Raw genomic sequence first — 26,722 nt, 5'->3', positions numbered from 1 at the left:
TACAAGCCTTTCTCAAGAAACAAGAAAGGTCTCAAATACACAACCTAACCCTACACCTAAAGGAGCTAGAGAAAGAACAGCAAATAAAGCCTAAACCCAGCAGGAGAAGAGAAATAATAAAGATCAGAGCAGAAATCAATGAACTAGAAACCAAAAGAACAGTAGAGTGGTTCAACGAAACTAGGAGCTGGTTCTTTGAAAGAATTAACAAGATTGATAAACCCCTGGCCAGACTGATCAAAAAGAAAAGAGAAATGACCCAAATCAACAAAATCATGAATGAAAGAGGAGAGATCACAACCAACACCAAAGAAATACAAACAATTATAAGAACATATTATGAGCAACTCTATGCCAGCAAATTAGATAACCTGGAAGAAATGGGTGCATTCCTAGAGATGTATCAACTACCAAAATTGAACCAGGAAGAAATAGAAAACCTGAACAGACCTATAACCACTAAGGAAATTGAAACAGTCATCCAAAATCTCCCAAGAAACAAAAGCCCAGGGCCAGATGGCTTCCCAGGGGAATTCTATCAGACATTTAAAGAAGAATTAATACATATTCTCCTGAAACTATTCCAAAAAATAGAAATGGAAGGAAAACTTCCGAACTCATTTTATGAGGCCACCATTACCTTGATCCCAAAACCAGACAAAGACCCCATCAAAAAGGAGAATTACAGACCAATATCCTTGATGAACACGGATGCAAAAATTCTCACCAAAATACTAGCCAATAGGATCCAACAGTACATTAAAAGGATTATTCACCACGACCAAATGGGATTTATCCCTGGGCTGCAAGGCTGGTTCAACATCCGCAAATCAATCAACGTGATACAATACATTAACAAAAGAAAGAACAAGAATCATAGGATCCTCTCAATAGATGCAGAAAAAGCATTTGACAAAGTACAGCATCCTTTCTTGATCAAAACTCTTCAGAGTATAGGGTTAGAGGGTACATACCTCAATATCATAAAAGCCATCTATGAAAAACTTACAGCGAATATCATTCTCAATGGGGAAAGGCTGAGAGCTTTTCCCCTAAGGTCAGGAACGCGGCAGGGATGTCCACTCTCACCACTGCTATTCAACATAGTATTAGAAGTCCTAGCCACAGCACTCAGACAACAAAAAGAAATCAAAGGCATCCAAATCGGCAAAGAAGAAGTCAAACTCTCACTCTTTGCAGATGATATGATACTGTATATGGAAAACCCAAAAGACTCCACCCCAAAACTGCTAGAACTCATACAGGAATTCAGTCAAGTGGCAGGCTATAAAATCAATGCACAGAAATCAGTGGCATTCCTATACACCAACAGCAAGACAGAAGAGAGACAAATCAAGGAGTCGATCCCATTTACAATGGCCCCCAAAACCATCAGATACCTAGGAATAAATTTAACCAAAGAGGCAAAGGATCTGTACTCAGAAAACTATAAAATACTCATGAAAGAAATTGAAGAAGACACAAAGAAATGGAAAAACGTTCCATGCTCATGGATTGGGAGAACCAACATTGTGAAGATGTCAATGCTACCTAGAGCAATCTACACATTCAATGCAATCCCCATCAAAATACCATCCACTTTTTTCAAAGAAATGGAACAAATAATCCTAAAATTTGTATGGAACCAGAAGAGACCCCGAATAGCCAGAGGAATCTTGAAAAAGAAAAGCAAAGCTGGCGGCATCACAATTCCAGACTTCCAGCTCTATTACAAAGCTGTCATCATCAAGACAGTATGGTACTGGCACAAAAACAGACACATAGATCAATGGAACAGAATCGAGAGCCCAGAAATGGACCCTCAACTCTATGGTCAACTTATCTTTGACAAAGCAGGAAAGAATGTCCAATGGAATAAATACAGTCTCTTCAACAAATGGTGTTGGGAAAATTGGACAGCCACATGCAGAAGAATGAAACTGGACCATTTCCTTACACCACACACAAAAATAGACTCCAAATGGTTGAAAGACCTAAACGTGAGACAGGAGTCCATCAAAATCCTAAAGGAGAACACAGGCAGCAACCTCTTCGACCTCAGCCGCAGCCACTTCTTCCTAGAAACATCGCCAAAGGTACGGGAAGCCAGGGCAAAAATGAACTATTAGGATTTCATCAAGATCAAAAGCTTTTGCACAGCAAAAGAAACAGTCCACAAAACCAAAAGACAACCAACAGAATGGGAGAAAATATTTGCAAATGACAGATCAGATAAAGGGCTAGTATCCAAAATCTATAAAGAACTTATCAAACTCAACACCCAAAGAACAAATAATCCAATCAAGAAATGGGCAGAAGACATGAACAGACATTTCTCCAAAGAAGACATCCAAATGGCCAACAGGCACATGAAAAAGTGCTCAACATCGCTTGGCATCAGGGAAATCCAAATCAAAACCTCCATGAGATACCACCTCACACCCGTCAGAATGGCTAAAATTAACAAGTCAGGGAACAACAGATGTTGGCGGGGATGTGGAGAAAGGGGAACCCTTCTACATTGTTGGTGGGAATGCAAGCTGGTGCAACCACTCTGGAAAACAGTATGGAGGTTCCTCAAACAGTTGAAATTAGAGCTACCATACGATCCAGCAATTGCACTACTGGGTATTTACCACAAAGATACAAATGTAGGGACCCGAAGGGGTACGTGCACCCCAATGTTTATAGCAGCAATGTCCACAATAGCCAAACTGTGGAAAGAGCCAAGATGTCCATCGACAGATGAATGGATAAAGAAGAGGTGGTATATATACACAATGGAATAGTATGCAGCCATCAAAAGGAAAGAGATCTTGCCATTTGCAACGACGTGGATGGAACTGGAGGGTCTTATGCTTAGTGAAATAAGTCAATCAGAGAAAGACATGTATCATATGACCTCACTGATATGAGGAATTCTTAATCTCAGGAAACAAACTGAGTGTTACTGGAGTGGTTGGGGGTGGGAGGGATGGGGTGGCTGGGTGATAGACTTGGGGAGGGTATGTGCTACGGTGAGCGCTGTGAATTGTGCAAGACTGTTGAATCACAGATCTGCACTTCTGAAACAAATAACGCAACATATTTTAAGAAAAAAGAAAAAGAAGAAGATAACAGGAGAGGAAGAATGAAGGGGAGTAAGTCAGAGGGGGAGACGAACCATGAGAGATGATGGGCTCTGAAAAACAAACTGAGGGTTCTAGAGGGGAGGAGGGTAGGGGGGATGGGTTAGCCTGGTGATGGGTATTAAAGAGGGCACATTCTGCATGGAGCACTGGGTGTTATGCACAAACAATGAATCATGGAACACTACATCAAAAATTAATGATGTAATATATGGTGATTAACATAATAAAAAATTTAAAAAATTTTAAAAAAAGACATAAAATTAAAGTTGTGCACAATAAGAAACAAATAAAGAAAACAACAGAAAGACAAGGGAAATAACAAATTTAAGGAAAATGTTTTGCACTTAAAAAAAAAAAAAAAAACCAACCCAGTGACCAGTAGAGAAACTCAAATGATATAAACAGGCAGTTATAGAAAAGGAACGGAAGGTTTTACCCACACTAAGATGCTAGAGTCGCCAATTACAAATACAGAGATGTCAACATGTAAAACGACCTGCTCTGAACCAGAAACTCACCTTCTGGAAATTTATTTCCTGGGCACAGGCACACTTATGCCTGTGTGAAGGGACGGGGACATGGATTGTACTGGGGCATTCTGTGATAACAAACCTCTAACTATGCATCCGCAGCAGGCTGGTGAAGTGAATTAGAACAGATCCGTACAATGAACACTCTGTAGCTATTTTTACAATTAGCCAGTTCTATATATGGGCATACGAAATGATCATCATTCTTGATCAAGGTATAAACTGTGTATTTACTAAGCTAACATCTTTTAAAAAAAGCTGTAAACAGACGAACTTGGTGGTGTATATGCGCGCACACACACACACATACACACACACCATCCCTGGAATGATAAACAAGAAACTTGGTGACACTGGTTGTCTTTGGAAGGAAAAACTGGTTATAGACATGAAGCTTACTGTTTATATTTGCATTTTTTGGCCACATGCATGTACTTCCTATTAAAAAAACAACTTTAAAAAAGGTCCATTCAGGTGGCAATTTCTGAGCTCACTTGAGGCCAGGGCTGTTCTTCCAAGATTTTGAACACCTCACACAGGCTCTATTCAGCCGCAGGCAGCCCGGCTCGGAACCTGGGGTTAGCACTACTGCATTTATTTATGCACCACGGGACTCAGACCCAGAGGGTCCACTCGTGTTTCCCCGCACGGGGCAGGACCGCGGGGCAGCCTCAGGCTGCTCCCAGGGTGATAGCACACATTCCCAGGAGGGCTTTGCAGACTTCCCAGCAGAAGTCAAAAGCTGTCCCTTGGCAGTGAGCCCCCTGGGTCTTCCCCTTCCCCCAAGAGACCACCCCCGGTCTGGCCCTCCCCTGAGAGCAGCCTCATCTCCCTACCACCTCCTCTGTGCAGTACCACTCCCTTCTCTGTCTCGGAGCTCTTTTCAGAACCCAAGGCCTCAGCTGTGGTCCCGGCAGAGCAGAGGGCAGGGCCGGACCACATGTCCCCCCTCCCTGGCTCCCTGGGTTGGGACACGGAGCGTCCTGGGCACGCAGCCCTGGTGCGGATCCTGTCCAACTCCTCCCTCGCATTCTGCCTGCTGCTCAGCCCGCTGAGGTGTCTGGACATTCCAACGTCAAACATCTTAGCGCCCAGCTTTGTTTGGTACGCGTGACATCTGCTTTCTTCCAAGTAACTGGTAGGAAAAAGGCCAAGGACAACAGTCCTGAACTGTCATGGCCAACCACACCCAAGCCCAACAGCGGCAGGTGCAGCCACGCAGCCAGCACTCGGGCCCCTAACTCTACCCCGAAGACGCCACACACGTTTCCCCATCAACTCCACGACGGTGTACAGAGGGCCCACGTCAGATGAGGATTCGAACACACGGCCCATGCCTAGAGACCCCCGGTTTACCCGCCTAGTAATGCCTAGGAGGACAGCCACGGAAGCTGGATGACCTGGGGTGCCCTTGGGATGAACCATCCCTACCCCCAGTGCCTACCCAACTCGGAGGCTGCGGGGATTCGGCTCTCCGACTCACAATGTCTACCTGCTTTCCCCTTTCTCAACGTTAAGAAATCTGCTCATCGTCCAGTCTTCAGCTACCCTCGGCCACCAACAGGGCCTGCTGTACCGGGTGAAGTCGTTCCTGGCACCATCCCTGCTCGGAGGTGAGCTCAAGTAGGCTTCTTGCTCTCCCCTCCCCACTGCCTGCCTGGCACTCGCTCTCCACCACAGAGGAGAACACAGTGAGTTACAATCCAGCAGATCTGCACTCTCTTTGGTGTCCACAGGTATCATGACACCTTCCGCACTGACCAAGGCTCTCCTCCTGTCCGTCAGCAGTTCTGGCAGGCCGGGGCATATCGCCCATTCTGAGGTGGCTCTGGTCCGGACACTGACATGGGGACTCACTGGAGAGAGCGTATTCCACACGGTAGACAGCTGGCCTCTTTAGGGATTATTCCAATTTTTAGAAACCAGCCTCTGGGGCACTTCCAGCCTCCAGTCCTGCCACTCTGGGGACTGTGTGGCACAAACCCCACCCCTGCTTCCCCACTAGGGCCATCCCCCTGCTGCTAGGCACTCTATTTCATCCAGCTGTGGCCCTCTGGCTTCTCAAACTTCAGTCCGCGAAACAATCACCTATGGGACTTGGTAAACCTCAGATTGCTGGTTATCTTCCCCACAGTCTCGGAATCGGTAGGTTTGGGACAGGCCCCCAAATCTGCATTTCCCACACACTTCCCGGTGGCGCTGATGCTACTTGACTATGGACCACACTTTGGGTGGCACTGCTTCATCACGCGTCAGAATCACCTGGACAGCTTGCTGAAAATGCCTATGCCCCGGCCCCAGTCATTCTGGGCCCTTCAACCTGGGCTGGGCCAAGGATTCTGAAATTTAAACAAGCACCCCTTCCCCACCCCCAGTGATTCTGATATAACTGATTCTGTGCTCCACACTCCAGGAAACACTCCTTCCTTGTAGGTACTGGGACACTTTCTTGCTTATATTATCCAGCCTTTATTCCCAGTAGTCAGCTCTGAGGACAAGCACCAAGACCTGGGCATCCCGGGACCCCATCAGAACCAAGCCTCAGAGTATCAGGTGAATGTTGAAAGTATATGGCAGCTATACAGGGGACTTCTCAAGGGCCTGTTTCTTCAAGCTGTGTATACATCTGCAAGTATAACTTAAATTTCAAGGGCTCCACAAGTGGGCAGTAGCCAGAGTCCTCAAACACAGGAATCTAGAAATGCCGTGTTGACAGAAGAGGCAGAATCATCCAGAACAAGAAAAACCTTACTCCTCCCACTCACTCATCCCCCTGCCATAACGGAGAGCCCTGTCGTTTCCCCACCTCAACCAGGGGAGATGGAGACGGGGGGATCAGGAAGGCTGGGCTCTGCACACCTCCTGGAGTCCAGCCTGACTTCCAGCACATGAAAGGGAAAGGATGGGTGGGTGGTGGCAGTGCTATGCCTGGCACAAGGATACAGAAATATCCTCCCCAGAAGGCTGGTGCGGGACCCAGAGCGTGCAGCAGGCTGAAGCTGAGTGGAGGCTGAGGCCTGGAAGCATCACCCCTGAGACCTCCCGCCTCTCCATGCCCAGCAGCAAACCAAGCAGGCCCAGGACTAGAGTGGGGGCTATTGTGGGATGATCCCTCCACTGGCCTTCCCCAGCCTCGGGGCTGTGGAGTATTCATTTGTGTATTCATTCTATCTATCTATCTATCTATTTATTTATTTGACAGAGAGAGAGAGATAGCGAGAGCAGGAACCCAAGCAGGGGGAGTGGGAGAAGCAGTCTCCCCGCTGAGCAGGGAGCCCGATGTGGGGCTTGATCCCAGGACCCTGGGATCATAACCTGAGCCGAAGGCAGACGCTTAACGACTGAGCCACCCAGGATCCCCTTGTGTATGCATTCTTTAATATTAAGACCTCAATCTGTTTGATACAAGAATTTAAATATAGAGTTTAAGTCATGCACCTCAGATGATTCTCTGGTGATACATTTTAAAAATAAAAATAAGAGGGGCGCCTGGGTGGCTCAGTCGTTGAGCGTCTGCCTTTGGCTCAGGTCATGATCCCAGGGTCCTGGGATCGAGCCCCACATCGGGCTCCCTGCTCGGCCGGAAGCCTGCTTCTCCCTCTCCCACTCCCCCTGCTTGTGTTCCCTCTCTTGCTGTGTCTCTGTCAAATAAATAAATAAAATTAAAAAAAAATAAGAGAAGACAAGCCACCAACTGGGAGAAAAAGTTTACAAAAGACACATCTGATCAAGAACTGTTATCCAAAATATAGAAAAGAACTCTTAAAAACTCAACAGTAAGAAAAAATTCTGATTTAAAAAATGGGCAAAAGACCTTCACACTTCACTGAAGAAGACACACAGATGGCTTCTGAGCACAAGAAAGATGCTCCCCATCAGACATCATTAGGGAGTTGCAAATAAAACAATGAGATCAAGTCCCAACCAGTGATAATACCAAATGCTGGTGAGGATGCAGTGCAACCAAAACTCTCACTCACTGCTGGTGGGAATGCAAAATGGTACAGACCCTCTGGAAGACAGTCTGGCGGTTTCTTACAGAACTAAACACATTCTGGGGCACCTGGGTGGCTCAGTCGTTAAGCATCTGCCTTCGGCTCAGGTCATGATCTCAGGGTCCTGGGATCGAGCCCTGCATCAGGCTCCCTGCTTGGAGGGAAGCCTGCTTCTCCCTTTCCCACTCCCCCTGCTTGTGTTCCCTCTCTCGCTGTCTCTCTCGCTGTCAAATAAATAAATAAATAAAATCTTTAAAAAAAAAAAATCTAAACACATTCTTACCATATGATCCAGCAGTCCTTGGTATTAACCCCAGTAAGCTGGAAACTTGTCCACGCAAAAACCTACACACAGATGTTTATAGCACCTTTATTCATAAAGGTCAAAATTTGAAAGCAACCAAGAAGTCCTTAAGTAGGTGAATGGATAAATGCCCAGATGAAGAAATATTCAGTGTTAGAAAGAAGTGCATTATCAATCCATGAAAAGACACGCAGGGATTTGAGGTGAAAATGAGAAAAGGCTACATACTGCATGATCCCAACTCTCAACAGTCTGGAAAAGGTAAAACTAGTCACTGGTAAAACCATCAGTGGTTTCCAGGAATTACAGAGGAGGGAGGGATGAATAGGCAAAACACAGAGGATTTTTTTTAGGCCAGTGAAACTATTCTCTATGCTATTAAAATGGTGGGTACAGTAGTCAAAACCATGGAACATACAACACCAGAAGTGAACCCTAAGGTCAACTATGAACTCCGGATGTGTCCATGTAGATTCTTCAATTGCCACAAATGTACCCCTCTGGTAGGGGTGGTGATGATGGATATTGATGGTGTTCATAGTAATGTACTTTCCACACCATTTTGCTGTGACCCTGAAACTGCTCTAAAAAAATAAATTACATTTAAAACTAAAAATTAAAAAAATAGAATAAAGAATAAAATAAAAAGATTAGAACACACTGTAGGGAAATTCAAATACAACCAGAAAGGCACAAAGTGAAAACCAAAGGTCTAACCCTCTGCCCAAAGGTCGCCACTGAGCAGTTTCTAATGTGTAATTCAAGAACCCCCCCAAACACACACATAAATGCATGTGCGTGTATCTATGGTTTATGTTTGTTCACATGTGTATACAACTGTTTTAAAGCAAGAGATTTATTTGCTTATCTGCAAACTCTCCTCACTCCAGTACCAGGCTAGGCTTGGGCAGACTCAGGGGTAATTAATGGTACACATTCCTACCTGGCATTGCTCCTGGCACTGTTCGGGGAGATGAAGAGTTAGCCCGCCCTCAGCCAGTTTGAGCAGCTCCTGGCCTCCATATACTGCCTTGGGAGTGGTGGGCATTCCTCCCCGGGTCACTGGGCTGGATAAAAGGAGGCAATGACCCAGACAGGTTGCGAATGAGGCCCAAAGCAAGACATAAACGTCTACTTAAAGTAATCCACTTCCTTCGGGCACCTGGAAGGCTGAGTTGGTTAAACCTCCAACTCCTGATTTCAACTCAGGTCATGATCTCAGGGTCATGAGATGGAGCCCCGTGTTCGGCTCCATGCTGGGCATGGAGCCTGCTTAAGATTCTCTCTCCATCTGCCCCTCTCTCTCTCTCTCTCAAAAAAAAAAAAAAAAAAAAAAAGGGTAATCCACTTCTAAGAATCTCCTATGGAAAAGGATCCCAACCAATGACCTGGAGCCGGGTCCGTATCTCCCCAGACCTTGCTATCCCATGGGCATGAAGTGGGGGGGGGGGGGGGGTTGGAGGGGGCTTTCCCCTCTCAGGCCGTGTCCTACCTTTTGTATTTTAGGACTCCTAAAGGGGACACCTCTTTAGGTTTTTACCCCAATCCCAAAATGTTCCTATTGGAAAGGACCTTGAAGGTTGTCTAATTTCCAACCCCCTTAGTTTTGCAGCTAAAATACACCAGGGACACTGTTTACTCAAGCCCCACACACACTAGGGAGAACGTCATGGTAGAACTCTGCTTGCTGCCTGCTTTCTCCTAACAGAGCCACGCTGCAAAACCACCTGAGCTGGGCTGGATTGTCTGGTGGTCCCAGCCAGTCCCACCACGGGTGACCTACCATAAGACCCCTCCTCCCAGGGCAGAAGGAAGTGCAGTAAATATGCTTCGAACTAGGGTTTGCCAAGGCCATTCCTCACGGCCAGGAGGTTCCAGAGATCCTCAGGTGCCTAGGCTCACACCTCTTCCCTGTCCCCACACCTACAGGGTAGGAGGGAAGCCAGGCATAGCCAGAGTTCTGCCACATACAGTCACTCGGAGCTGGCTCAGCAATAACCTGGACCCCCATCCCCAACTCAACCTTGGCAAGCAGAAACAAGCAGCTTGATATACAGCTCAGTGCTTCCTGAACTGTGTTCTCAGACACCAGCTTAACATCTTGCAAGCTGAGAATTTAGAGGGATGCAATTTAAAAGGATAGAGAGATTAGTTGTCCAAAAACTTTGGAAAGTGCTGCCTACTACATCCCCTCCCCAAAGGGCCAATTCATAATAGCATGGTAAAGGCTCTGAGAAGTCCTGTAACAAAGGAGCCTGCTTAACTTTATCCCCAAATTTCTCCAGCTTATTAGGCAATCATAACAATAGTTAACATTTATGAATATGAAAACTTTACTAGGTGCTAGGCACTTTGTTAAGTGCTTTACATGGAATTCAACCTTACAACAACTCTACAAAACAAACACTAAGATTATGATCCCCTATTAGAGATAAGGAAACTGAGGTAGGGAGAGATTATGGAACTCAACCAAGGTTACAGGTAGTAAATGAGCCAAGATTCACACCCAGGCAGCCAGGCTCCAAAGCCCAGGACTTTCACCCCTATGCTATACTCTACTTCCTCATGGAGCTCACTGGCCCCAGAATCCAGTATCTCAGAAACTGAAAAACACTGACGATGGAATAGCCTGGGATTAGGAATCAGGACATCAGGCCTCACTGTGACCCCAGGTACTTCATCAACGGCATCAAAGTTCTTCCCACCATCATAGGGTGGTGGGAAGAACATTAACTCTGCAGCCAGACCGCACAGGTTCAAATCCCAGTCCTGCTCTCTACTAGGTATGTGACCTTGGGCAGGTTACCTAACCTTTCTGGGCCTCAGTTTTCCACAAGTGTAAAATGCAGATAGTAATAATTAAATATCAAATATGTTCTCCTAATATTACTTAACCTTTCATGATATCCGTTTCTCCAGGACAGAATAGCAAACAGGACTAGAGGGCCATTTGCTAATACTCGGGATGAGAAACATGGGGGCAGTGCGGGGAGAGGATGTGGAGTCAGGGAGTAACACCAGAGGTGGGGGCAGAGGGTGTGATGAGGGGAACCCAGCCCCCCACCAGCTCATTCTCCCACACCACACCCAGCCCTGTAGCAGTAGGTCCTGGGAGCGGCTGTGGTGGATGCTCCCATCTCCCCAAGGGGTAGTCCAAGGGGGAGTCCACCTACAGGGAACTGGCAAAGTTTTCTTTCTTTCCCTCCTGCATGCCTGGGTGCCCGGGGGCCCGGTCCAAGCCCCAGGAATGGTAGGGGCCAGGGAAGCCAAGGCAAGAAGCGGATGGGGCAGCGGGAGGCCGGTGCGCGGGGAGAATCACCTCTGAAAAGGCCTCTTGGAGAAGAAACTGCCCGCGAGGAGGGATCCAGAGAAGCAGCCCCCTCGTCCCTGCACAAAGCTCCAGCCAGCGGGCACCCAGGCACCTGCTGTCGGCACTTCTACGGGGAGGAGCGAGGCAGGAGTGACCACTTTCACACACCAGTCTGTGCTCGTGGGTCTCCCTCCCACCCCTCCACAGCACAGCTCTCCCACAAACCTGGCTCCTTCCTGTTCATGGGAGGGTTCCCCCGACACCACACCAAATTGGCTTCCGGAAGGGCCGGAACTTAGTCAAAGGACAATCCCAACTTGGGATTTCTGAGCAATGGAAAATGAAGGTGAACCCACACATGGTGTCAACATCGGCTCACACCCAAGCCCAGAACGTGACGAGGCCTCAGGCCTCGGTCCTTGCAGATGCCAAGGTTCTTGTGACAGACACAGTGGCAGTGACAAGTCCAAGTTGTGGTCAGGCCCTAAGGAAACAGCCCCCACCCCAAAAAGGGAAATTGTGGGTTATGTTTCCAAGTGCAGTGCAGGCCAAGGAGAGACAGGTCTGTGTCTGTGCTTCATCACTTCCACCTGGGGGAGACTGCTCCCAGTGACACCTTGGCAGAAGGGGCTTCTCCCAAGACCGCCTGAGAAGTGAAGCAGGAGGGGCCAGCAGATGTTAACCAGTGCCGGGGGTGCCTGAGCCCTGTTGGCTGCCCCCTTAGCTCTCAAGTTCCTCCCTTTCCCACCAAGTCCAGCCGAAGCGCCCTTTCTCCAGGATCACCTGGGCCCCCGGGGGTGCAGCACCTCCACACCCTGCAGTGGTCACTGTCTGTACAACACAACTTTCAGTGGCTTGGCCCGGAGGGAACTGGGGGAGCTCCTTCCCTGGACCCCTCCCTCCTCTGGGTGGGGAAAGGGGTAGCCGAGTGGCTCATCTCTGGTCATGCAGTCTAAGCATCACCAACATCCAACCCCAGATACTCTGCGGGGCCTTCTACCGTCAATGACTCTCTCTCCCACACTCTAAACCTGTTCCCCATCATCACAACAACCCACGCTCCCCCCACCCCAAGAGCCACAAATATCACAGGACAGTCACAGGAAACTTCTCGGCTCTGCTGTATGCATTTTACCCACAGCCCACACAGCTCTGATAGCATCTTCTAACACTGCTGCAGAGGAACTAGGGTGACACACAGGGTTTCAAGTCCAAGGACGATGATTCCAAGTCCAGCTCTACCACCTGCTGGCTATGTGGCCTTGGACATGTTGCCTGACCTCTTTGAGCCTTCTTTGCTACCTGTAAAATTGGGGAAGGCACATCTATCTATCTTACTAAGTGGCCGTGAGGACTGGATACACTGACACACACATATAAAGCTACCCACCATGGAGTGTATCAGCATATACAGTAGTAGGTGCTCCGTTAGCTTTAACTGATTTCCTCAGAAGCATTAGCTTGGTCTGGGTCCTGGCTCTACCACTTGCTATGTGACCTTCCGGGGGTAACTGTACCTCTCTGAACTTCTATGCTGTCTGCAGAGATATGACCAGCCCACCTGCCTTGGAGTTATATGAGGACTGAATGAAGTAAAAAAAAAAAGAAAAAAAAGAAAAAAAAAAGAAAAAATCTTTGTCAAGTATGGGACAGCTCTCTTAAGTCTGTGACCAACTCACACAGTGCTGGTCTCTCCCAAGTGGCCAAAGAGGACAGGCTCTGATGTCTGGAAAGGGTCACTCAAGATCCTGGACATACACCCAAATCGTTCAGTGTCTGGGATCAGGTGTCCAGCCCACACAGAAGTATGCCTAACCAACTGTACGATTATGGGGTGTCTCAGGACAATGCTGGTAAGGAGAAGGGGTGGAGGGGAGGGCTTTTCAAGGCCTGAGATCAGGGCACCATCAGGTTCCTTGAGGAGGTCCTTCAAAAATATCCCAGGTGCGCCTAGGGGGCGGAGTCAGTTGAGCGTCGGACTCAGTTTTGGCTCAGGTCGTGATCCCAGGGATCATGGGGTCAAGCCTAGTGTTGGTCTCCATGCTCAGCATGGAGGCTGCTTGGGGTTCTCTCTCCCTCTCCCTCTCAAATAAATAAAAAAAAAAAAACTTAAAGAAAAACTATCCCAGACAGTCTACACCCTGATCCCCCCGAGTCTAGGAACATGTGACTGACGTGCCAAAGGGACTTTGCAGGTGTGGTGAAGATTGCCAATCTTGAGATGGGGAGGGTCTCCTAGACCATCCAGGTGGGCCCAACCTAATTACATGAGTCCTTTCCCGAGCAGAGACCCCTTCCTGGTTGGTTAAGGATGAAAAGAAAAAATGAGGAGGAGAGATCTGAAGCATGAGGGGGATTCCAACCGTGGAGGAAGCGGCCACGAGCCAAGGAATGCAGATGGCCTTTAGAAGCTGTAAAAGACGAGGGTGCATTCTCCTCCAGAGCCTCCAGAAAGGATACCACCCCACCCACAAACACCAGGAGACATGTGAGACAAAAGTGTCAGACAGAAATGTGTGGTGAACAGCTCAGCCGCTGTGGCAAACAGTACGGCAGGTGCACTTACCCGATAGCAGGGCCCCGAACCTATGGACACCACAGCTTGCAGCAGCAGTATTTATAAGGGCCAAAGGTGGAAAGCACCCAAATGTCCATCCAAAGGGATAGATAAACAAAACGCGGTGTAGAACACAGAAGAGATTACTATTCGGCCTTAAAAAGGAAGGAGATTGCAACAGGTGCTACGACAGGACATTGTGCGGAGAAATCAGCCCATCACGGACAGACAAACACTGTGTGATTCCACTCCTGGGAGGTGCTTGGAGCAGCCCAATGCAGATGGAGAGGACTGTGGTGGCTGGGGGTGGAGAAGAGGGGGGTCTGGGGAGCTTCTGTTTCATGGACAGAGCTTGAGTTGAGGAAGATGGAAAAGTTCTACAGATGGGTGCTGCTGATGGCTGCACAACAGTGTGAATGTCCTTGGTGCCTTGGAACTACACGCTTTTTTAAAAAATGCTGAAAATGGTAAATTTTATATTATGTATATTTTACCACCAAAATAAGTTGTGTGATTCTAAGCCACTAAGTCTGTGGTAATTTGTTATGGCAACAACAGAAAACTAACAACGACAGTGATCTCCTTCCTTCCAGATCCTTCTATGGTGTTCTCTCTGAAAAGGCCTCTGTTCTCCTTGTGTAAAAGATCGGAGCGTAAGTCTACGTAACCCAGGAGGCTTTCTTTGACAAGGGAAGCAATAAACCACCAAGACCACAAAATCAACTATTCCAACCGAGAAAGGAAGGACCAGGTGCTTGCCTCTCCTGCAGGTCTGGGAATAAAAGCTCAATAAAGCTTTGCTCCCTTGTATTATCCGTCAACACGAATCACCATGGTGAGGCTCGGGGCTGTGAGAGATTGTGTGTGGCCAGGCCAGACACACCCAGCCAGCAATGCAAATGCTCTGGGGAGGGCAAAGGTTGGCAGTGTAGTCTACACAGGCGGGGCAATCACACCCCAGTCGGCCAGGACCACGCAGCTGGGGCACGGGAGCTCACTCTGCCCTAGCAATGACTCAGTTCATTCCTACCCACGCCACCTCGGCTCTCATTTCACAAACGGGGAAACTGACAACCAGAGAGGAGGAAGTGACATGCCCAGGTGACACAGCAAGATCCTAAGAGGGCTGGCTCAGGACCCCCCACTTCCTGTCCCCAGAATAAGAGCTCACTGTCCAAAAGACAGGATGCCAGCCAGTCACCACATCTACAGGGGTCGGTCCCGGTTTTGCGGGGCCTGGAGCTCATACGATTTTTGGGGGTCTTCTTCAAGAAAATGAATATACAACATTGCTAGGACTCTGCAAATTCACTGCTAGGACCACACCCTGGCAAGTGAGGTGGGGGGGGGGGGTCTCCTGAAGCTGAAGCTTACATTCCATTATCTTCATAGTAATTCCACTTCAGGGCTCAGACAGGCACCCAGGGCTGGGCTAGGCTACCTGGGGAAAGAAGAGGAAAAAACAAAGTCCTGGCCTGCAGCAGGCTTTCCCTCTGCCTGGGGACATAAATACAATAGAGCAGTTGCAGGAAGCTACCCACAAGGGGTTTAAGAGCCATTCCTAGGAAGAATGGAGATTAAGGCAGAGATCAGGAAATGCATTCTTTGGGAGAGGAAGGTGGGAGAAGAGTCTAGAGAACTGGCTTCTCTCTGATGGGTTTTGACCAACCTAAGGCTCTTCTGAGCATCTTTCTCCCTCACTTATTAAATGGGGGAGCCTGCGAGGGGTCCGTGGTTGTGGACTTGTGCTGCCCAGAACCTGGGGCTCCATGAGGGTTTTGAAGTTCACATTTATTTCCGGGGGGGGAGGGGAGGGGGCTATAAAAGAGCTGGACCTGACTTAAATTTTTTTTTTTTTAATGGAAAAATAGGACATCTGGTAACACAGGTCCAATACTTCCTTGGGGTAACACACAGCTAGGGGGGCAGCGACTACCCCTTCAGCTAGGCGTGCCTACTTCAGCTGCCCACCGTCCCAAGCTGGGCTATCCCTGCAGGCACCTGCATGTGTAGTCAAAGAGACAGATGACATCACCCAGGGCCCTGCCAGTTAAGAGGCAATGATCCATCCGAAAGCCCACAGCCTGTCACAGGCCCTCTCTCACAGTGAATTGGGGTAAGAGGGGTGACGGGTAGCACCAGGATGGAAGGCAGCAGGGAGGGCCTGTTCAAATGGCTTGGGAGAAGCTCAGTCCCTTCAAACCTGTAAGACACGAGAGAGTATCTATTCCAGTACCACCTGACTGAGGCCCCCCAGCCTCACCTAGAGTCTCCAGGAAAACTTTCCTTCAAATAACACTTACCAGCAGCTTCTCTTCTAAGGGTGACAAAGTCCCCGGCCAACCTTTTGCTGCTGGAAGTGGAAAGATACCCTGAGCCTACAGATCACAGCGGAGAAGATTCTCTTTCAGATCTCAGGCATGGGCTTACCCCTGTGCAGGGGGGGATCCTAAGCTCTGCCAAAGGGCCCTGGCCCAAGAGTTACACTGTGCCATGGCAAGAAAATGGCAGGTCCCTGGACGTGTATGTGTGATGGAAAGAATCACAGGAACTACATGCTTGTGGCTCAGTCAGGGTGTTATCCTGGCACTTTCTATCTTCAGGACTTCTGCTCAGTCAGTTCCCTCTATCCGGTCTGTCTTCCTTGGCTCCTTTATGCCTTCCTTAAGCCTATGTCAATTTTGGCCTTCCTTTGGCCAAGACAGAGCCCCACCTCCTTCAGGAAGCCCACCCTGATCTCTCCACCCCTAAAGATTGCTCTTCCTGGAACTTATCAGCACTTAGCCTAAAATGTTTTCTCTATCCTCTAGTATACAAACAATACTCCCCTTTTCCCAGGACCCATGATCGAGACATGTATTACCTCATTATATATCACCTCATTCATCTTCACAATGCTCCTACAAGATAGATACGATCACCTCAAGGGAACCAGGACTCAGAGATGATACTGACAAGCCAGGGTCACACACCCAACTGGTGTCAGAGCCAGAATTATGATCTCCTAGGCCTCTCAGTGCAAGAGGCAGAGCCCAGGCTGTAGGACAGGCCTCCCCCCTCCTGCCACTGGCTAGCACAGGGCCGGGCACGGTGACAGGATACCAGTGGACCCTGATTCATCTCTTCCGCATCCTGGGTGGCACCTGTTCTGATGGCCTCTTTGGTCAGAGCTTCTGGGGCATAGGCTCCGGGAATTCCGGGGGCAGAGAGGACGACACAGCAAGGACAGTCTCCTCTCTCCCCCCCACACCAAGGCAGGACCACAAGTGCTTTAAGGGTGTATGAACATCCCTAACTCTGCTAGGAAGGGCGTAAGTGGCCTCATCCGCTGCAGAGACGGCAGAGCCCCAGGGCCCTGCCCTCATGGGGATCTGCCTCACCTGTCGTGTGCGGGCACAGTGCCATGAAGCCACGGAAACAAGCCAGAGAGCCCCAGGCAGCACTCCACAACCCTGACCATATTTTCCCAGGCACACTGAACAAAAAGGCTGCACAAGGTGCTGTTAAACATTGAACTCCCCACCCACCGGCCATGCATGAAGTACGACTCGCTAGAACCTATGTCAATCATTAGCCAGGCCGCACCTCAGACTGTCCTGGGAGGGTTGGCACCTGGGGCCGAGCAGCCTGGAGATGCTCCGGACAAGGGAGGCTGGGCGAGTAGCAATGAGGTAGTGTTGAAGCCTTACCACAGGGCTGAACCTGAGCGAGCCAGTTCTGAAAGACACGTCCTAGAAATAAAAAGTCGGTTCCCGGTGCCCTGGCATTGGCTTACACAGGAATCCTAGAATACTGGACCTGGAAGTGGCCTTCATGAAATCATTTGCTCCAACCGGCCTGTTTTTCTATGGTGGGGAGCCGCGGCCCCGAGGGCAGAGGGGATCTGCCTGCCGTCTCAGGATTGGCTGGAGGCAGGACACAGACCGGAAGCATGTCTCTGGACTTCCGGGCTGACGCAGTCACGGCCCACGCCAGCTCCCTCCACTCAGCTCCCTTCTGGGTGCTCCCCCCCCCCCCCCCCCCCCGCCTCTGGCCTGGGGAGATGTAAAGGCTACCCTGGGAAAGACAAAACGAGAAAAGGACCCGACTCTGGGGCGGCGGGGGTGGGGGCAGCCTAGAAGGAGTGAGGGCCCTCAGAGCGTCAGCAAAGCGGTGGCAGCAGCTACTGGCCGTTAGTGCGCCAGCCCATGGGGTTGGCGGCGGCCGTGCCCCGCGCTGCCTGCTGGCTTTGCCACCGTCGCGACGGGCCATTCCCACTTCCTGACCTAAGGAATACCGGCTTGGCCGATGGCAAGGCTGAAGTTTCAAATTAAGCACAGCAGGAGTTTCAAATTAAGGACAGCAGTGGGTGGTGTCCCAGGAACTTCTGGTTGTCCCCTGCAACCATCTGCCCTCTCTTACTTCCGGCGCAGAACACAAACCGTTGCCTGGCACACGGTAGCCTCAAATAAGGACTAGTTTCCAAGCCTCGCTGGCAACCAGGCAGGGCCTGGCCCTGCAAGTCAGCTGCCCCGGGTCACGTGGGTGAAGGGAAGCCCCTGGAGCAGTGCTATCCGGGATGGTCCCCACATGGACGCAACAGCGGGGGTGGCTGTCAAAAATGAAGATTCCCAGGCCTCACCCCAGACTTCCTAAATCAGAGCCGTTATTAAGGGTGGGGCCCAGAAATCTGTGTTTTAACAAACCTTGCCGGTTATTCTTACATATGTTCACATTTGAAAACCTCAGCCCTAGAGAATGCTGGGGGCAATTTTACACAAGGAGCCTGGTGCCAGGACGACCTCATGGAGCAGACATTGACCCTGGCCTCCAATTTCTGAAGAGAGAGGGGGGCTCCTCTCTTAATCTACGACCAAACCTGAATTATAATGTAGGAGAGGTAGGGAAGAGGGATGATGAGAAACCTACCCAAGTCAGCAGAAATAACACCTAAGTATAATAAATAATAAACAGAAAACAAGATGCAAGGAATAAAATCAAGAATATCTGGTATGTGAAGTCTGAATTCTCTATCAAAGACAGAAACCACCAAATTTGGTTTGTTGCTGTTATCACTGCCTTTTGCCATCCTCCAACCCCAGTCATGTGCTGAGCACAAAAGAAACATTTTGTCTTTTTTTTTTTTTTTAAAGATTTATTTATTTGAGAGAGAGAACGCACAAGCAGGAGAGGGGGAGAGGAAGAGAGAGAATCTCAAGCAAATTCCATGCTCACACTCAGTGTGGAGCCCGACATGGGGCTCGATCCCACAACCCTGAGATCATGAACTGAGTCGAAACCAAGAGCCGGACGCTCAACAGACTGCTACCCGGTGCTCCAACATTGAGAAAGAAAGATTAAAAATTAAGGGCCGGCAGAGACATGCTAAGTAAACACAAAGGAAAATGAGAAGTGGAAATATTTATATTAAAAATATGTTGGGGACTTTTCAATAATCCTGCCTCAGCAGGCTGAGGTTTTTTTCCAGTCCATTTCCAGCCACTTGCCTTTACCTGAAAACACAGGACTCTGACACTACTCACTAGGATTTTCCCTCAAACCCATTGATGTGACTTAAAACACAAGCACAGAAAAGAGCCTAAGACTTGGGAGCCCAAGTCTTTATTTTTTATTTTTTTAGATGGGGGAGGCAGAGGAAGAGAAGTTCTTGTAGACTCCCCACTGACCCTGGAGCCCGAGACAGGGCTCGATCCCACGACCCTGAGATCATCACCTGAGCCAATATCAAGAGTTGGATGCTCAACTGACTGAGCCACCCAGGCCAGGGCCCAAGTCTTCATAGCTCCACATTTGGCCTTGGGACATTTTTGTGTACTATTTTGTCACATCCTTTGCAGAATGGAGAAAGGCCCTGTGCTGTTGCAAATGAGGAAGGAACAGTATAATTGCCAGGCAGAGCTGTCCCTGTCTTCAGATGCAAAGGAAGGAGCAAGAACCACAAAGGGAGAGAAGCAGTACCTGGGCCTGTCCCCGGAGCTTGCAGGAAATTATTATTATACCCATCCCTCCTAAGAAGTTGACTATCGTGGGGACCATTGGGACCAGATTATTTCATGACAATCAGGGAGCTGAGAAGCAGGTGGGGGAGACCCGAGCACCACCTGCTCTCCATAAGCCTGAATTGAAATAGGCCCTGGTGTAAACCCCCTGGCTAATGAGCCTGCCTCTATGTTTCTGAGCCTTTCACTTGCCGTCTTACAAAATGCACTTGTTTGTTCATTTTAGGTCTGTCAAGAAGAAAGGATTTTCCCAGACCCTTGGCAATATAGTCTCCTGAAACACAGATAACGTGGCACGTAAAGCCAAAGGCCAAAAGCATTAAATAAGCAACAAATGACACGAAGTACAATCCGCAAAGATAAGCTTGATAAACCTGTATACACCAAACATGGATGTCAGATTACTACATCTAGAACAAATATAAGTACAGCCTGGCTTAAATAGAGATTATAGTGAGAATTTTTGGAACATCTCTCAGAATTTGACAGACCGATAATGCAAGGAAAGGCAGGCAAGCTCAAGTTAACAGATATATCTACAGTCTGTGTCCCACAGAGAATACATAGCCTTTCTTGTCCGTGAAACCTTCTGGTATGGATCATAGAGTTGCCACAAAGAAAATCTTAATACAGCCCAGCGAGAAGAAATTTTGCTGATCACATTCACTAATCATAACCCAATAAAACCAGCAGTCCACATTAAAATGTGATCATACTCCCCACAAAACCACTTAGAAATTCAGGATGCTGTCTTCTAAAACATCCTTGGATCAAGACCGATCTACATGGCAGGGCAGCTGGCTGGCTCAGCTGGAAGAATGTGTGACTCTTGATCTCAGGGTCATGCGTTTGTGCCCTGTGTTGGGTGTAGAGACCACTTAAATAAACAAACTTAAAAAAAAAAAAATCCCTGATTTACATGGTGACCATAAAGAAACAGAATGGTGAGCCTTTCAAAGGCCCACCAGCTAGAGCTTGTCTACACACGAAAAATGTTGAGCTTTACATGCTTTTTATTTTTATTTTTTAAAAAGATTTTATTTATTTATTTGACAGAGAGATACACAGCGAGAGAGGGAACATAAGCAGGGGGAGTGGGAGAGGGAGAAGCAGGCTTCCCGCTGAGCAGGGAACCTGATGCAGGGCTCGATCCCAGGACCCTGGGAACATGACCTGAGCAGAAGGCAGACGCTTAACGACTGAGCCACCCAGGCGCCCCACTTTACATGCTTTTTAAATCAAAATAAAAGACTAAAAATATAAACGAACCAATTTAGATATTAAAAGTAGAGCAACAAAGTAAGCCAAAAGTAAGAAGGAATGAATAATGTTAAAGGTTGAAATTAATGACCAAGAAACAGAAAAAGAGTGGAAAGGATACAAAAAAAATTATCTGGTTAGCAAATCCAATTGGAATCCCATTCATAATATCTACAAAAGATGTATTACAAGGCCTGTAATCTGTCCCTGATTTGGAAAAGTTAATATAAAAATGTCAACTCTTCGGGGCGCCTGGGTGGCTCAGTCGTTAAGCGTCTGCCTTCGGCTCAGGTCATGATCCCAGGGTCCTGGGATCGAGTCCCACATCGGGCTCCCTGCTCAGCGGGAAGCCTGCTTCTCCCTCTCCCACTCCCCCTGCTTGTGTTCCCTCTCTCGCTATCTCTCTCTCTGTCAAATAAATAAATAAAATCTTTAAAAATAAAAATAAAAATGTCAACTCTTCCTTATCAATACATTCGATGACATCCCAATCAGGGTCCTATAGGTTGTTTATTCCAATACTATTTCAAATTATAAAAATAGTCAATGGTCTCAACACCCATCAATAAGGGAAAGGTTGTATAAACTGTGGTCCCTCTGCACTATAGAACATTCTACAGTGGCTACTGACCCTGAGCACCAATCACCCAGAGTTACTGACCGTGATAAACTAATCAAAACCACAAGCTGCGGAGTAAGGTGTGCAGCATGAATCCATTCTGTGAAAGAAGCAAATCTTTACAAGGACCCCTGGGTGACTCAGTCGGTTCAGCGTCTGCCTTCGGCTCAGGTCATGGTCCCAGGGTCCTGGGATCAAGCCCCGCATCGGGGTCCCCGCTCAGTGGGGAGTCTGCTTCTCCCTTTCCTCTTCCCCCTGTGCTTGTGCTTTCTCTCTCGCTCTCTCAAATAAATAAAATCTTAAAAAACAAGAAGCAGCAGCAAACCTTTACAGGTGCCTGTGTCCATACGACACAGAGGGATGGAGGGGGGACCCCTGGGCTGCAGGTCACCCACACTGCTAACTCCTCCGGGTGGAATGGGAGAAAGATGAGCTGAGAAACAGAAACAAATACCCCCTCAGTGTGGGCCTCCCCCAGCACCACCCAGTCTCTCTCCTTCCCTTCAAAGCTTGTCTACACTCAGATCATGGCCAGATCTGCACTCCTGCAACTCCTCCGCCCATTCATTCTGATCTGGCTTCTACACCAACACCCCAGCAGAACAGCCATAGCTCACGTGCTGAGTGTCCCCCTTGTCACTTCCCACAGCAACAACAGCCACCACCGGCCACTCCCTCCTACTGAAGTGGACTCGCCCTGGATCCTGTGACCTCACACTGTCTGGTTCTTCCTTCCCCCTCATGGACTGCTCTTTTTCTAGCTCCTTCCTGGGCTCACGTTCCTTTACTCAGCTGTTCAAGGTGAGTTCTTCAATCTCAACATGCCCTTTATAGCAGATACAATGTAGATAAAAATGTCTCTCTAGCCCAGACACACGTGCCTACTCGGTACCCCAATGGCACCTCAAATGCTCCATGTCCAAAACAGAATTCACAATCATGATCTCGCCCACCCTCCAGACCTGGTTCTCATCCAGTATCCCATGTCTCTGGGGAATCCAGGCAGACAACCTAGGGTGGGTGGGGTGGACTGTGCTTTTGTGCAGGTAGCATAGGGCCTGGCAAACAGTGGGTACTCATTAATGTTGGTTCAACAGAAACATGCCTTGTCACCCACTTCCTAAAAATAGCCGTGACCTTTTAGGTGGACATGGCCAACTCACATCTGCTATCACCAGCCCCCGCCCCCGACATTAACACCCTTTTCCCCCCAGAGATGCCACTTCCAGGCTTAATCTGCTACATGCTCCCCCGGCCCAGCTAAGCCCCTCTGGGTTTCTCCTCTCCACCTTCATTCCGATTCCTCTCAGCTCATGGTCCTCCCAGTCGGCCTCCCCCCAGGCTCCAGGTGACAAAGGCTGGGGACACCAGACTTCCCTTGCAATTTCAGGAGCAATTCTTCCCTTCTTTTCTGCTGAGGCAGTGGGACTTTCAGGAGCACAAGCCCCTGGAAGACCAGACACTAAGGGATCACAGAGCCAGGCGTCAGCCATCTGCACACTCCTGCCCATCTCAAGGGTTCTTACAGTAATGCACCCAAGAGATCAACATTGTCATGGCTATACCCTGACTGATCTTAAACCCCCTCTGCAAACATCTCACCAGATTCTGCAAACAACCATATGAGGTAGGCATTTTACCATCCAGAACACTGGGACCCTGTGTGGCTCCACAACTTGTCCCAGTGACCCAAAACGGGTGAGAACTCTTGATTCCTGCGTCCTCAGTTGCCCTCACCGGTTACTTTCTCCCATCAGCGTGTTCGAGTTACTGTTAGGGCCCTACGTAGGGGCCTCGTTAGGATCCTCCCAAATTCAAACCACCGGGTGACATCAGACCCTTATTTCACATGGTGTTGGGGCCAGGGTCAGCAGGCCCACTGTGGCGTGGTTTCAGCCATTATTAGAAAGCTCCACTGAAATTTCAACAACTCCTTTTAAAAATGCAAATTCCCAACAAAGAAACTTCAGTTTCTTCATTTCCCCTAAGAGCTTTCCTATCTAGGATCACTCAAATTCCTGATGCACCAGGGGACAATGACATCAGTAGGTGTTGTAGGGAAAAGTCCAGAAAGACCTGAGTCGGCCTGCTTGGCTTTGACTGTGAAGCACATCAGCACACAGACTCTTCCCCGGGTGCCGCCCTCCCCCCCCCATGGGATCAAGTGCCAGAAGCTGCCTCAGGCTTAAGGAGGGAGGAAAGGAGGTGAATCCAAGAGGAAGGAGGGAGAGAGCTCTAGAAAGGCCCTGGGTTCTCTGCACAGACCCCCAGCACTCGGTGCAGATTTCCTTTCTACATTCACCTCCTGCCTACACCGGCTTTTTGTCTCTCTGTACTGCAGTGCATTCCCAAGAACCCACACTAACCTATTCTGGCTGGATTCTTACTCCTGTCACTCCAAACTACCCATCCTCCCCGGAATCACATGAGCAAGGCATCACTAATCGATCTTGGCCTTCTAGGTACAGCAATCCAGGGTGGGCCCTATCTGTTACCCTTGCCCTGGCTCCATAAAGGAATCAAAGGCGCCTCTCAGGCAGCCCCTACTGCCACCTCTCAATCTGGACTATTTCCATCTCAGGCTCTCTTTTGTTGCCTACCCAAACCCAGCCTTCAAGGTCTAAGATCAAGGAAAACCTTACTTTCTGGGTCTGCCTCTTCTGCGCAGTGAAATTCTGCTGAGCACATATATTAGGCAAGGCCTGTCGCGGGTGCTGTGAGAACAGGAGAGGAGTAAGAAACAGCCCCTGCCGTCCAAAGACAAAGGACAGGGCAGAGATAAGACACGTGGCCATACAAATACTAAGCAAGGCAGGGAGGGAGAAGGGATGCCAAAGGAGTGCAGGAGGACTGCGTGGGCTCAGAGTATGTCTTGTCCCTTCCTGCTAGCAGCAGGCCCCTGGATGGCTCCGGGGCGGGTGGGGAATCATGGGCAGAGATGGGGGAGGAGGGCATTCCAGGAGGGCAGAACAACATGAACTACAACAGAGGAGCTAGCAGGAGAGCAGTTCAATTTGGACCCCCAGCTGCATGAAAGAAACGACAGCTATTATTACTGTATTATTATTGTTGACACTTCTGTCCCAGGCCCTGCCGTAAGCTTTACCCCATGTGGATGACATCCACCTAAAGCACACCGGTATGGCCTAACAGTTACCATTTCAGCTCAGTGCCTGGGCTGTATGGTTGTAAAGTGTTAACTCATTTAATCCTCACAATGCCCCTGTCATGTAGGTATTATTACCCCCACTTTAAAGATAAGGAAAACAAGGCACAGAGACTAGTAAGAGACAAGACTATGGAGGGATGCAGGACCCTGAGGTACTGAGCACCCAATGCCAGGGCAACAGACTTCCCTGGCACCTCACCTGGTCTGTCTTGTCAGGGACCACCTAGAAGCACAGGAGTGTGCCTTGAGGGAAGGAGCCCTGTTAATCCTCCTGGAATCCCCAACAATGGACTGAAGCAAGGAAGGAATGAAGGAACATAATGAGAGTCATTTAGGAGTGAGCAAAAGAACACACCCTGCATGTCCAGCTCCTGGACCCAGCCTTGCCCTCCCCTGCAAGCTTTTGTTACTGTTGTGGGAGCAGGGAAGAGGCTCATCCCCCATCAGGGCAGCCAGAAGTAAAGCGTGGTGGTGGTGGTGGGGGGGGGGATCGGGAGAGAGAGCAGAGTGGCTGGCTACTTTGGATACCCAAAGCAAAGCAAGGTCACTGATGGGGGGAAGCGGAGAGAAATGTCCCTGGGGACCAACTGTTAACTTGCTTGGGCTAGAACTGGCTAGCTTAACTTCTCTCCTCGGAAGGGGAACTTTGCAACTGTCCTTTAAACCAATAAACTGGGTTTCTGCCTTTTTAAGCCTTTATCGGGCTAGGTAGAGCCCAGGAAGTGAGTAAAGTTCAAGAATCCCTCCCTCAAACTGTAGCTCAAGGGGAAAGGCAGAGAGGGTAAACACACAGGTGAACACAACGCCCGGGATGGTTCCGCATTCTCTCAAAGGGCCTTACAAATAATCTCCAACAGCAGCAGCTCTCAGGATTTGCGTCCTCTGGGTTCAGGAGGAAAGTTCGTGAAGCCAGCCTCCTCTGCGAGCTCTCCTTAGCACAAGCCGGAAGGGCACCTACACTCTCGAGAACTCGGCTGGGTCAGAGGGGCCCGGGCCACCGGCCATCCCCACACCAGCCAGTCGCCTTCTGGTCGCAAGTTCACCTGGTCGCAAGTTCACCCGGTCGTCCCACGCCCACCCAGGAGCGGCTGAACCCCTGACCCCAGCCGCGCAGCACAGTCACGAGGCCCTGGCCACAGGGGACCGGCCTGTGCACCGCCGACCCCACAGGGAGGGCAGCTCCCCACGGCCGATCGAGCCAAGGCAGCCGGGCCGACGCAGCCCGTCGGGGACCAGCCCGACAGCCCGACACCACCATCGCCGCCCCCCCCCCCCCCAGCCAAACGCCGTGCCGCCGTACAACCTGGAAGCCGCAGGGCCGAGGCGGGAGCGGGCGCCGGGCGGTCCGGGGCTCACCGGCCGGGCCGCAGCGCTCTGCCGCCACCCGGTTCCTTGCCGCCGCCCCGCCCCGTGCCTCCGGCGGGCCGGGGAGCCCTCACTTACCGGGCCACTGGCCACTGACCACGGGGGTGGGGGCCGCGAGGGGCGAACGGGGCCGCGGGCAGCAGCGGCTCTCTCCGCGGGCGTCCCGGCCGCGGCGCCTCGGTCGGCCTGGAGCTCTGTCCCACTCCAGCTCTCTGGGCACTCGGGGCACTCCTCGGGCGCCGCAACCGTCAGGGCCCGGCGGGAGGAGGAGCCCGCGGGGCGGAAAACTCGGCGGCGGCCCAGCGCGCCCGGGGCGGAGCCGCTCGCGCTGGGGGCGGGGCGGGGCGAGGGGTGGGGCCGGAGCGCGGTCCCGCCCCCAGGGGATTGCCCGGAGGGCTAACCAGCCGAGAGCCGCTTCCTGGGGCGGGGCACAAAAATCGCAGGCCTTCTGGCTCTGTTGGACCGGGAGGGGATTCCGCCGGT

General features: G+C 49.9%; 1 protein-coding gene across 1 annotated transcript in view; it reads right to left on the bottom strand.

Moving 5' to 3' along the window:
• The window catches only part of ANXA11 (annexin A11), a 48,860-nt gene extending 22,411 nt beyond the window's left edge, over positions 1-26,449 (bottom strand). The window contains exon 1 of the mRNA XM_027596496.2: positions 26,318-26,449. The gene's annotated coding sequence lies outside the window, so the exon portion shown is untranslated. The remainder of the gene's footprint in view (positions 1-26,317) is intronic.
• Between the last annotated feature and the right edge of the window lie 273 nt (positions 26,450-26,722).

The sequence above is a fragment of the Zalophus californianus genome, chromosome 15 (genome assembly GCF_009762305.2).
Source record: "Zalophus californianus isolate mZalCal1 chromosome 15, mZalCal1.pri.v2, whole genome shotgun sequence".
In the NCBI taxonomy this organism is placed as follows: domain Eukaryota; kingdom Metazoa; phylum Chordata; class Mammalia; order Carnivora; family Otariidae; genus Zalophus; species Zalophus californianus.
The sequence above is the reverse complement of the archived record's forward strand: the minus strand, read 5'-3'. Positions and strand labels throughout refer to the sequence as shown.